The sequence below is a fragment of the Oratosquilla oratoria genome, chromosome 11 (assembly GCF_046742065.1).
Source record: "Oratosquilla oratoria isolate Oo_2021 chromosome 11, ASM4674206v1, whole genome shotgun sequence".
In the NCBI taxonomy this organism is placed as follows: Eukaryota; Metazoa; Arthropoda; class Malacostraca; order Stomatopoda; family Squillidae; genus Oratosquilla; species Oratosquilla oratoria.
In genome coordinates this window covers 28,405,773-28,418,819 of record NC_134787.1, presented here as the reverse complement: position 1 = coordinate 28,418,819, position 13,047 = coordinate 28,405,773, and positions in this window count along the sequence as shown.

Genomic DNA, 13,047 nt, shown 5'->3' with positions numbered 1-13,047 from the left:
CTGAATTTCATACCAGTTGGTATTCCCAATCCTATGAGAGTGGTCAGATCTTTTGCGTTTGCGTCTAGGAGGGGTGGTAGGCCCATCTTGATTCTCGGCACCGTCTAAATCAACGTCGTCGTCGAATTTCGTCTCCTCCCCCGTGGTCTCGGGTTCTGAATCTGACAAATCGCTTTCCCCTTCTTCTTCGCTATTTTGTTCACCACTTTCTTCATCTTCACTTGCACTGTATTCCGACGAAGAAACGGGCTGTCCTATTATCAGTTCGAACTGGTAAGGCTTTACAATGCGATGTTCGGCGATATCAAACTCCTCTTCCTCTTCTTCTTCCACCATACATACTATCCTTCCGAATTGGAATGCACAATGGGCCATTTTTGAGAACAAATTTGGATTAAAAACGAACATGAAGATGAATAACTTGATTGGAATGACTGAGCTGAACTACAGCGTATGTTTCTTTTTCCGATTGTTTGGCAACTGTGACGTCACCGCCGGTTCACCTAGCGGCGATTACTGGTACTAATTACTAATCGACTAGAATATCTAGACTTCGGAAAAGTGGTATGTGAGGCGCAATTAAAAGTGAATTTTCTGAATAAATTCTTCTGTAACAGGTAAAAACTTTATTTGTATGCTTTTAAAAAGTACTTTTTCGAGCAATACGATGATTTTTAGCGAATGGTATATCTGTTGATATCTGACCTTTAATGACATAATAAAACAGCAGATGAAAGAACAAACTGAAGACTCAGTTATTAAAGTGATGAGACAGAAGGAGAATATAGTAAGAGACTTAGCAGATAAAAAGAAATGTATATGTTAGGAATGGAAGAGAAGTATAATCTAGATAGAACAACAAGAATCAAAGAGGAAAAAGAAAAAGTAAGCAGTTTACTAGAATTAGTTCAGGAAGATGAACCTGAAATTGTGAAACAAATTGAAGAGATGTATAGACTAGGGAAATATAGTACAGATAAGACCAGACCAATTAAGGTTAAATTCAGGTCACAAACAACAGCAGAGAATATTTTAGTCAAAACAGGGAAACTAGCAAACAGTGAACAATATAAAAAGGTATGGATAGAAAGAGAAATGAATAAAGAGGAAAGAAAGGAGGAAAAAATGAAAGGACAAGAAGGTAAGGAAAAAAAAAACGAGAACAGAACAGAGTCAGAAAAAGAGAAATTCTATTGGAGAGTAGTGAATATGAAAGTGAGGAAATGGGACATACTAGAGAAAAACAAAAGGGAAACAGAAAATACAATGGAAGTAGCAGAAAACTAAGAGTGTCTTACACAAATATAGATGGATTAATAACAGGATTGAATGAACTGAACGGTTATCTGAAGGAAAAAGTACTGGACATACTGTAATGGGAATTGTAGAGACAAAATTAAAAGGCCCACTACCACCCAACAGTGTAGGACATGATGCATATAATTATTGGATTAGAAACAGAGAGACAAAACAAGGGGGTGGAGTTATGTTCCTGATTAAGAAGGATATAAACGTGAGGTGTGTCACATATGGAAAGAATACAATAGAGATGATTATGATCGAAGTGGAAGACAGAGATAAGAAGAGCAGAAAGTTTGTGATAAATTATGTGTCTCAAAAAAACAGCCTCGTGGGAAGAGAGTGAACACAAAAGTATGTTAGAAGACACAAGGATAACATTAAATAAGATAATGGAAGATGGAGGAAAAATAGTTAAGATGGGCGACTTTAATTGCAAAGAAGTCTGCTGAGAAGAGATGACAGTAAAGGGTGGAGACGACTCATGGGGAAATGTTCTACTCGAGATGATTATTGACCATACAATGACACAATGGATTCAAGAGAACACTAGATACAGAAATGAAGAAGGACCATCTAGACTAGACTTAATAATCACATCTGAACCTAAAATATTGGAAAAGATTGAATATAAGACACCAATAAGTAAAAGTGACCACATATTGATTGAACTGGAACTAAATGAGGAAAAATACATGAAAAGAAATTAACAATATAGAAAAGGAAGAATGATGTATGAAAAAACAAATTTGGATAAAATAAGGGAATTCTTTCAAAAAGAAAACTGGGAAAGAATATACAAAGAAGGAACAACAGTGGAAGAGAAATGGAATATTTTGACAAAAATGTATAAAAAAAAAAAAAAAAAGGAGTGGAAAAGTATGTTCTAAGGCAAAAACAAGAAAAATATGTAAAGTGCTGGTACAACAAAAGTTGTAGGGAGTTACAAGACAAAAGAGATAAAGCTTGGACCAAATTGAAGAGAGACAAAAGACCTGAAAAATGGAAAATATATACTAGTTACAGAAATGAATATGTACAAGTGTGCAGAGAGGAAAAGAGAAAATATTAAAAAGATGTCATAGAAAAATGTAAAGATCAACCAAAACTATTTTACAGATTTGTAAACAACAAACTGAAAAACAAACAAGATTTGGAGAAATTAAGACAAGGAGGAGTTGAATACACAGAGGAAATAGAAATGGCAGAAATTATGAACAGGCATTTTAAATCAGTATTTACAAGGGAGAATATACAACCTGGAGAGATCGAATGGGAAGAGAAAGTCCCCCCCTATGAAAGAAATAGAAGTAACAAAGAATGAAATAATGAAACACTTGAGTAATCTTGATGTCAGAAAATTGCATGGACCAGATGAAATAGCAAACTGGATTTTGAGAGAATGCAGGAATGAACTGGCAGACAAAATACATAACATAATAAACAGTTCTTTGAAAGAAGGAAAAGTTCCAGAAGATTGGAAAAAAGCAAATATAGTACCTACATATAAAGGGGGAAATAAAGAAGACCCTACCAACTATAGACCAGTCTCTCTAACAAGTACGATAGCAAAAATTTGTGAAAGAATTATCAAAAGTAGATGGGTAAAGTATTTAGAAAAAAAAAAAAAAAAGTGCTAAATCCAAGGCAATTTGGATTCAGACAAGGACGATCATGCGTCACCAATTTAATATGTTTCTATTCAAGGCTAATAGATATAATACAAGAAAGAGATGGATGGGCTGATTGTGCATTTCTAGACCTAAAAAAAAAGCTTTTGACAAAGTACCATATAAGAAGTTGCTTAAGAAATTAGAAACTGAAGGAGGAATACAGGGCAAACTGCTTAAATGGATGGAAGACTTTTTGCAAGAAAGACAAATGAGAGTGGTGATAAGACAAACACTCTAATTGGGATGAAGTAATAAGTGATGTTCCACAAGGAACAGTTCTGGCCCCAATAATGTTTGCTATATATATATTAATGATATGGATGAAGAAATTGAAAGTTATATGAGCTTATTTGCAGATGATGCATAACTGTTAAAAATGTGAACACTGAAGAAGATTGTGAGTCACTACAGAGTGATCTCAATAAAGTATGGGAATGGAGTAGGAAGTGGGTGATGGAGTTCAATACTAAAAAGTGTAGTATAATGGAATTTGGAAAAAGCAAAAAAAAGAATAATAGGATCATATAATTTGGGAGAAGGAATAAAAAAAGTAGAAAATGAGAAGGACCTGGGAGTCATTATTATGAATAATATGTCACATGAGAAACATATAAACAAGATTTTTGGAGAAACTTATAATTTAATATGAACAATCAAAGTGGCATTTACATACCTGGATGAAGAAATGGTGAAGAAAATACTAGTCACTTTGATAAGACCAAGATTGGAATATGCAGCAACAATGTGGTCACCAAGTACAAAAAAATGTATAACAAAACTTGAAAGAATACAAAGAGCAATTACAAAATTGGCACCAACTCTCCTAAAACTATCATATGAAGAGAGACTAGCAAAACTTGAGCTACAGACATTAGAGCAAAGAAGAGAGAGAGGAGATTTGATAACTATTTACAGAATCATGAAAGACATAGAAACTATTGATAGAGAGGATCTGATAAAATGGGATGTTAGAAATACAAGAGGACACAGAAAGAAAATCAGGAAAGACAGCTACCGAAGAGATCTGAAAAAGAACAGCTTTCCTCATAGAGTAATAGACATTTGGAACAAGTTAGATGAGAAAGTGGTGTGTGCAACAACAATACATGAATTTAAAAACAGTTTAGATAAAATGAGATATGAAGACGGGACACCACGAGCATAGCTCTCCTTCCCGTAAAATACAACTAGGTAAATACATATATATATATATATATATATATATATATATATATATGTGTGTGTGTATTTACCTAGTTGTATTTTACGGGAAGGGGAGCTATGCTCGTGGTGTCCCGTCTTCATATCTCATTTTATCTAAACTATTTTTAAATTCATGTATTGTTTTTGCACACACCACTTTCTCATCTAACTTGTTCCAACTGTTTATTACTCTGTGAGGAAAGCTGTTCTTTTTCAAGTCTCTTCTATAGCTGTCTATTTTAATTTTCTTTCCGTGTCCTCTTGTATTATTGTCATCCCATTTTATCATATTCTCTGTCAGTAATTTCTATGCCTTTCATGATTCTGTAAATAGCTATCAAATCTCCTCTCTCTCTTCTTTGCTCTAGTGTCTGTAGTTCAAGCTTTTCTAGTCTCTCTTCATATGATGGTTTTGAGTGTGTTGGTGCCAGTTTCGTAATTGCTCTTTGTATTCTTTCAAGTTTTTTTATACATTTTTTTGTACTTGGTGACCATATCGTTGCTGCATATTCCAATCTTGGTCTTATCAGGGTGATTAGAATTTTCTTCACCATTTCTTCATCCCGGTATGTAAATGCAACTTTCATTGTTCTTATTAAATTATAAGTTTCTCCAAAAATCTTATTTATATGTTTCTCAGGTGACATATTATTCATAACAATGACTCCCAGGTCCTTCTCATTTTCTACTTTTTTTATTCCTTCTTCTCCCAATTTATATGCTCCTGTTATTCTGTTTTTGCTTTTTCCAAATTCCATTATACTACACTTTTTTTGTATTGAACTCCATCTCCCACTTCCTACTCCATTCCTGTACTATATTTAGATCTCTCTGTAGTAATTCACAATCTTCTTCAGTTTCCACTCTTTTCAGTAGTTTTGCATCATCTGCAAAGAAGCTCATATAGCTTTCAATTCCTTCATCCATATCATTAATATATATAGCAAACATTATTGGGGCCAGAACTGTTCCTTGCGGAACACCGCTTATTACTTCATCCCATTTTGAGTGCTGGTTTCTTATCACTACTCTCATTTTTCTTTCTTGCAAAAAGTCTTCTATCCAATTTAGTAGTTTTCCCTGTATTCCTCCTTCAGTTTCTAATTTCTTAAGCAACTTCTTATGTGGTACTTTGTCAAAAGCTTTCTTTAGGTCTAGAAATGCACAGTCCGCCCATCCATCTCTTTCTTGTATTATATCTATTAGCCTTGAATAGAAACATATTAAATTGGTGACGCATGATCGTCCTTGTCTGAATCCAAATTGCCTTGGATTTAACACTTTGTTTTTTTCTAAATATTTTACCCATCTACTTTTGATAATTCTTTCACAAATTTTTGCTATTGTACTTGTTAGAGAGACTGGTCTATAGTTTGTAGGTTCTTCTTTATTTCCTCCTTTATATATAGGTACTATATTTGCTTTTTTCCAATCTTCTGGAACTTTTCCTTCTTTCAAGGAACTGTTTAGTATGCTATGTATTTTGTCTGCCAGTTCATTCCTGCATTCTTTCAGAATCCAGTTTGCTATATCATCTGGTCCATGCGATTTTCTGACATCAAGAATACTCAAGTGTGTCAATATTTCATTCTTTGTTACTTCTATTTCTTTCATAGGGGGGACTTTCTCTTTCCATTCAATCTCTTCAGGTTGTATGTTCTCCCTTGTAAACACTGATTTAAAATGTTTGTTCATAATTTCCGCCATTTCTACTTCCTCAGTGTATTCAACTCCCTCTTGTCTTAATTTCTCCAAGTCTTGTTTATTTTTCAGTTTATTGTTTACAAATCTGTAGAATAGTTTTGGTTGATCTTTACACTTTTCTATGACATCTTTTTCATATTTTCTCTTTTCCTCTCTGCACGTTTGTACATATTCATTTCTATAACCGGTATATATTTTTCATTTTTCAGGTCTTCTGTCTTTTTTCCATCTGGTCCAGGCTTTGTCTCTTTTGTCTTTTAACTCCCTACAACTTTTGTTGTACCAGCATTTTACATATTATTTTTCTTGTTTTTGTATTGGGACATACTTTTCCACTCCTTTTTTGTAAATTTTTGTCAAAATATTCCATTTCTCTTCCACTGTTGTTTCTTCTTTGTATATTTCTTCCCAGTTTTCTTGTTGAAAGAATTCTCTTATTTTATCAAAGTTTGTTTTTTCATACATCATTCTTCCTTTTCTATATTGCTCATTTCTTTTCATATATTTTTCTTCATTAAGTTCCAGTTCAATCAATATGTGGTCACTTTTACTTATTGGTGTTTTATATTCAATTTTGTCCACTATTCTAGGCTCAGATGTAATTATTAAGTCTAGTCTCGATGGTTCTTCTTCATTTCTATACCTTGTGTTCTCCTGTATCCATTGTGTCATTGTATGGTCAGTAATCATCTCAAGTAGAGCGTTTCCCCATGAGCCATCTCCACCCTTTACTGTCATTTCTTCCCAGCAGATTTCTTTGCAATTAAAGTCGCCCATTATAACTATTCTTCCTCCATCTTCCATTATTTGTGTGTGTGTGTGTGTATGACATAAGTGGAGTAGGAAACACAAGAGTTTTAGTCTGAGTTTATTCCTGACTAGTTTTGTAGGTATGCTTTTTCCTTTGGAAAAGTATACCTGCAAAACTAGTCAGGAATAAACTCAGACTAAGACTCCTGTGTTTCCTACTCCACTGACATCAACCTGTCAGAATGTCTCAACATATATGTATATATATATATATATATAATATATATAATATATACATATATATATACAGTATAAGCTCTTTTAATCGGCACGAGGGGGACCAAAGACGTGCCGGAAAGGGGAAATCCCGATTACGAGAAGGAATATTAAAAAATTACATTTATTGCCTTTATTCATAGAGTACTTAAAAATAAAATTCATTCAATGGCTTCACTTTTGTTGTTTATTTATTTACCAGTATATTCATATTTATTTATCTTTATTCATTTTCATGAAATCATGTATGTCTCTTTGTTTAGAATGTTTGTCTCTCTGCATTAAAAATTCACTTTGAAGACAGTGAAGAGACATCACGTCATGAGTCCCCATGTAGGTGCACTGCTCCGCAAACTTGATAAATGTTGCCAATCCTTTAGCGGCATCCTTCCACGTTACTCTTGGCTCTGGGTCATCTTCCTCTTCACTATCAGCCTCTGTTTCCTTACCATGCTTCTCCTCAATCACTGCCTGAATGATTTCGTCGTGAGTTAGTGTGGGGGTAATAGCTTCGTCATTGTTGACCTCCATCCACTCCTGAAGAGCTTCATCAGTGACGCTAAGCTTAGCACTACCACGCATATCCTTCAACTCAGCCATCACTGCCTTCCTTTGCTGTCGGTATGTGTTTGTGTGTTGAGAGAGTTGCTAATAGACAGTTGCACGCATAACATCAGGCGTCTTATTACAGTGGCCACTGGGCCTGACGGAGTGGCGGGAATTGTGGGAGATGGCAGGAAAGACGCGCGCTACCTCTGGTGGTGGCAGGAGTGGCGCAGGAATTTTAGATTTTATTTTTTCGAATTTTTACATTTTTATACAAAATTGTTATTTCCTCGTGAATAATATGCTGGTTATAAGAAGGAGCCGGATATGAGAATAACAGATATGAGCTTTTACTGTACATACAAGGAAAAAGTAAATATATTAGAAGTAGTTCAAGAAGATGAACCAGAAATAGGGAAACAAATGGAAGAAATGTAAAGGGTCGGGAAATACAATACAGATAAGACCAGACCAATTAAGGTTAAATTCAGGTCACAAACAACAGCAGAGAATATCTTGGCAAAAACAGGGAAAATAGCAGACAGTGAACAATATTAAAAGATATGGTTAAAAAGAGAAGTGAATAAAGAGGAAAGAGAGGATAAGACAAAAAAACTAGAAGCTAAAAAAAAAAAAAAAAAAAAAAAAAACGAGAAAAGAACAGACAGAAAAAGATAAATTCTATGGGAGAGTAGTGAATATGAAAGTGAAGAAATGGTTCATAGCAGAGGAAAACAGAAGGGAAACTGAAAACACAATTGAAGTAGCAGAAAATTAAAAGTGTCTTACACAAATTTAGATGGCTTAATAACAGGCTTGAATGAACTGAATGATTATCTGAAGGAAAAAGAACTGGGCATAATGGGAATTGTAGAGACAAAATTGAAAGGTCTACCACCCAACAGTGTAGGACATGGTGCATATAATTATTAGATTAGAAACAGAGAGGTAAAACAAGGGGGTAGAATTATGTTCCTGACTAAGAAGGATATAAATGTGAGGAATGTCACATAGGGAAAGAATAGAGTAGAGATGATTATGATGGAAATAGAGGACAGGGATGGGAAGAGCAGGAAGTTTGTAGTAAATCATGTGCCTCCTAAAATGGCCTCATGGGAAGAGAGAGAACATAAAAGTATGTTAGAAGACAAAAGGATAACACTAAATAAGATAATGGAAGATAGAGGAAAAATAGTTATAATGGGTGACTTTAATTGTAAAGAAATCTGCTGGGAAGAGATGACAGTGAAGGGTGGAGACGACCTATGGGGAAATTTACTACTTGATATGATTATAGAACATACAATGACGCAATGGATTCAAGAAAATACTAGGTATAGAAATGAGGAAGAACCATGGAGACTGGACCTAATAATCACATCAGAACCCGAAATAGTGGACAAGATTGAATATAAGACACCAATAAGTAAAAGTGACCACACATTGGTTGAACTGGAACTAAATGAGGAAAAATACATGAAAAAAATGAGCAATATAGAAAGGGAAGGTTGATGTATGAAAAAACAGATTTTGATAAATTAAGAGAATTCTTTCAAAAAGCAGACTGGGAAAGAATACACAAGGAGGAAACAACAGTAGAAGAGAAATGGAGTATTTTGACAAAAATTTATAAAGAAGTGGAAAAGTATGTCCCAAGACAAAAGCAAGAAAAATAAATATGTAAAGTGCTGGTACAACAAAAGATGTAGGGAGTTAAAAGACGAAAGAGATAAAGCTTGGATAAAATTGAAAAAAGACAAAAGACCTGTAAAATGGAAAATATATACTAGTTATAGAAATGAATATGTACAAGTGTGCAGAGAGGAAAAGAGAAAATATGAAAAAGATGTCACAGAAAAATGTAAAGATCAACCAAAACTATTTTACAGATATGTAAACAACAAACTGAAAAACAAACAAGAATTAGAGAAACTACAGCAAGTAGGAGTTGAATACACAGAGGAAATAGAAATGGCAGAAATTATGAACAAGCATTTTAAATCGGTGTTTACTAGGGAGAACATGCAACCTAGAGATATTGAATGGGAAGAGAAAGTCCCCCCTATGAAAGAGAAGTATTATGGAATGAAATAATGAAACACTTGAGTAATCTCGATGTCAGAAAATTGCATGGACCAGATGAAATAGCAAACTGGATTTTGAGAGAATGCAGGAATGAACTAACAGACAAAATACATAGCCTAATAAACAGTTCCTTGAAAGAAGGAAAAGTTCCAAAAGATTGGAAAAGAGCAAATATAGTACCAATATATAAAGGGGGAAACAAAGAAGACCCTACTAACCTAACAAGTACGATAGCAAAAATTTATGAAAGAATTATCAAAAGTAGATGGGTAAGGCATTTGGAAAAAAACAATGTACTAAATCCAAGGCAATTTGGATTCAGACAAGGACGATCATGCGTCACAAACTTAATGTGTTTCTATTCAAGGCTAATAGATGTAATACAAGAAAGAGATGGATGGACTGATTGTGCATTTCTAGACCTGAAAAAAGCTTTTGATAAGGTGCCACATAAGAAGTTGCTAAAGAAATTAGAAATTGCAGGAGGAATACAGGGCAAACTGCTGAAGTGGATGGAAGACTTCTTGCATGAAAGAAATATGAGAGTGGTGATAAGAGACAAACACTCTAATTGGGAAGAAGTGATAAGTGGTGTTCCACAAGGAACAGTTCTGGCCCCAATAATGTTTGCTATATATATTAATGATATGGATAAAGGAATTGAAAGTTATATGAGCTTCTTTGCAGATGATGCAATATTGTTGAAATAAGTGAACACTGAAGAAGATTGAGAGTTGCTACAGAGTGATCTCAATAAAATATGGGAATGGAGTAGGAAGTGGGAGATGGAATTCAATATTAAGAAGTGTAGTATAATGGAATTTGGAAGAAGGAAAAAAAGAATAGTGGTATCATATAAATTGGGAGAAGAAGAAATAAAAAAAGTAGAAAACGAGAAAGACCTAGGAGTCATTATTATGAATAAGATGTCCCCTGAGAAACATATAAACAAGATTTTTGGAGAAACTTATAATTTAATAAGAACAATGAAAGTTGCATTTACATAACTGGATGAAGAAATGGTGAAGAAAATACTAGTCACTTTGATAAGACCAAAATTGGAATATGCAGCAATGACGTGGTCACCAAGTACATACATACATATACAAAGGCTTTTTCCCCCTTACAAGCAGTGGCGGCACCAGGGGGGGGCTTGGAAACAAAGAGGCCAGCCCCCCCAACTGAAATGAGCAAATTGAAAATTTAAAACACCCATTGAAATAATTTTATTAAGTGGAATTTTTAATTGCCAGGGCTAAAGATTTGTCAGCCATCAGTGCTAGCCATACCATTAACCCCCTCCCCTTCTGAAATGAGGATAATATATGTGTATTATCATATTACTATTAGCCACCCCAAAAATTTGCTCAGCCCCCCCTTAGCCTCCCCAACTAAAAATTCCTGGCGCCGCCGCTGCTTACAAGGGAGGTAGCCAAAAAGGAAACAGTGCATCTCAATGGTAATTGTGTCATGAAATAACTTGAAACAATGAGATGACCCATAGTTAACCTTGTAACAGAAAGAGAGCATCTCAAGTAAAATAGGATTGATCATGAGTAACCAGGAAAAAATATTTTGACAGTGCTACTAAGTAAATAATTAAATCAGTGTAGCTGAAACTGATTCATCTCCTTGCTACAATGATGCTCATATAGATTTTAATGTGGCTGATGCCAGATGAATTTATTCAGATGAGGGAATATTGATGTATTAAAGGGTTTAAGACTAGCATGTTTAACCCTTTTACTTTTGTGATGCCCACACATATTTCATTCTGGTTAATTTCAGATGAAATTAATCAGCTGAGGATATATCATCAGTGATTGGGATAATTGACTGAAAGCACCCATCACTGAATAGAATCATATGGCAATTGCTACAAATCATTAAAGCAATATTTCTTGAAATTGAGACAGATTGAACTCTTTATTTGGTAGAGGGTACCCCCACACAAATTAAAAAAAATCAAGGATAACCAGAAATCTGTGAAGTTTTGATGCTTTGTGAAGGGTTAGAATTTCAGATATGATAAAAATAAGTCTAGATTTATTGAGCTGGCCTCATAGTCTTTATTCAGTGAGATGCAAATACAGCTGAAAGATGTTTAATACAGAGAGGATTGTAGTATAATCAGTAATTTTGCCTCCTAAGATCCATTACAATACTAACTTTTTGTAATAGTATCAGTTGGTGGGTGAAAAAAGATAGTTTATCATGTCACTTATTACTAAGTAATACTTATCTCAATGGTCAGTTTGCTGTGAGTGTTGTAGTTAATAATGTATTGCCAGCCACTGGTCAGAGGAAGTCAGGTAGCACTTGACTGCAGGATTTAATCAGAAGAAGCAGTTTACCTTCACGGATTTAGCTTGTACTTTTTTTTTAAGAGGAAGTTCACATTTGTTGTTAATTTACATATTCACAGTACAAGATGAACCTGGTTTGTAATTTTTCTTTGCACCGTTTTATGTTATTCACTTAGTGTTCACTTTTTAAAATCTCTTTTTTGCATTGTTACTTAAAAGCATACTTTCTTGGGAAGTATTTCATAATCACATGAAGACAAAACATTTGGTAACCCATTGTATTTTAGTCCACTGACAGTATGAGATGTAACCAAGGTACTCCTGTCTGTGACATGGGCCATTTGCTCCAACCTTGAACAAACAGAACTACTGTACAAGAAATATACTGCTTCTACTGAAATCAAATAGTCAAACCTCATGGTACAATTGAATTGTGTTCTTAGACTGCTGTCATAGTAAATAATTGTGTAATGAATACTTTTAGTATGCTTGCAAGTAAAATCAGCTGAGTAGAAATGAGGGATCCCAAGGGATTTATGAATAAAAATTTGTGTTTGATTATCACAAAGGTTGTATTTATAAAAAGTGGTCAGTCTAAGAAATAAGAAATTAAATTTTCAGAATGAATGGATGTGAAGTTATATACCAAATGATTGCAAGGGCAAAAAATTATATACCATACAATTTTATAAAAAGATTTGCATGTAGTATCAAAGCAAGAATTGTATTTCTTGAGTGTAATAAGAATTTACAGTACTGCCATTTGTATTAAGCATTTATGATGAATTTTTTTATGAGCTAATTATTAGCTGTGAAATAGAAATAAGTCTGTTACCTCTGTGATTTTGTAATACCCCCTCCTGATAAACAATGATTTTTACTTTTTAGGAGTAGGTGATTATATTTTATATCTAATTTTATTTTCTTATCTTTATTGTTATACATTGTAGGTCCATATGATATGGTAATTGTAATCCTACCATTATTTTGACCAGAAATATGTTCTCTCTGATATACAGATCTAACTGTATATATATATATATATGCTTTCTTATTTAAATGTAATACAAGCTCCTAGCTTTTCTTTTTTAATTCCTTTTTATTCTATAGGTTTGTACACAGAATCATGGAGTGAAACCCAATATTACAGATAACCATATAATACAATACAAAATCTAATAACATTTGGCAGGTAACTGACAGAG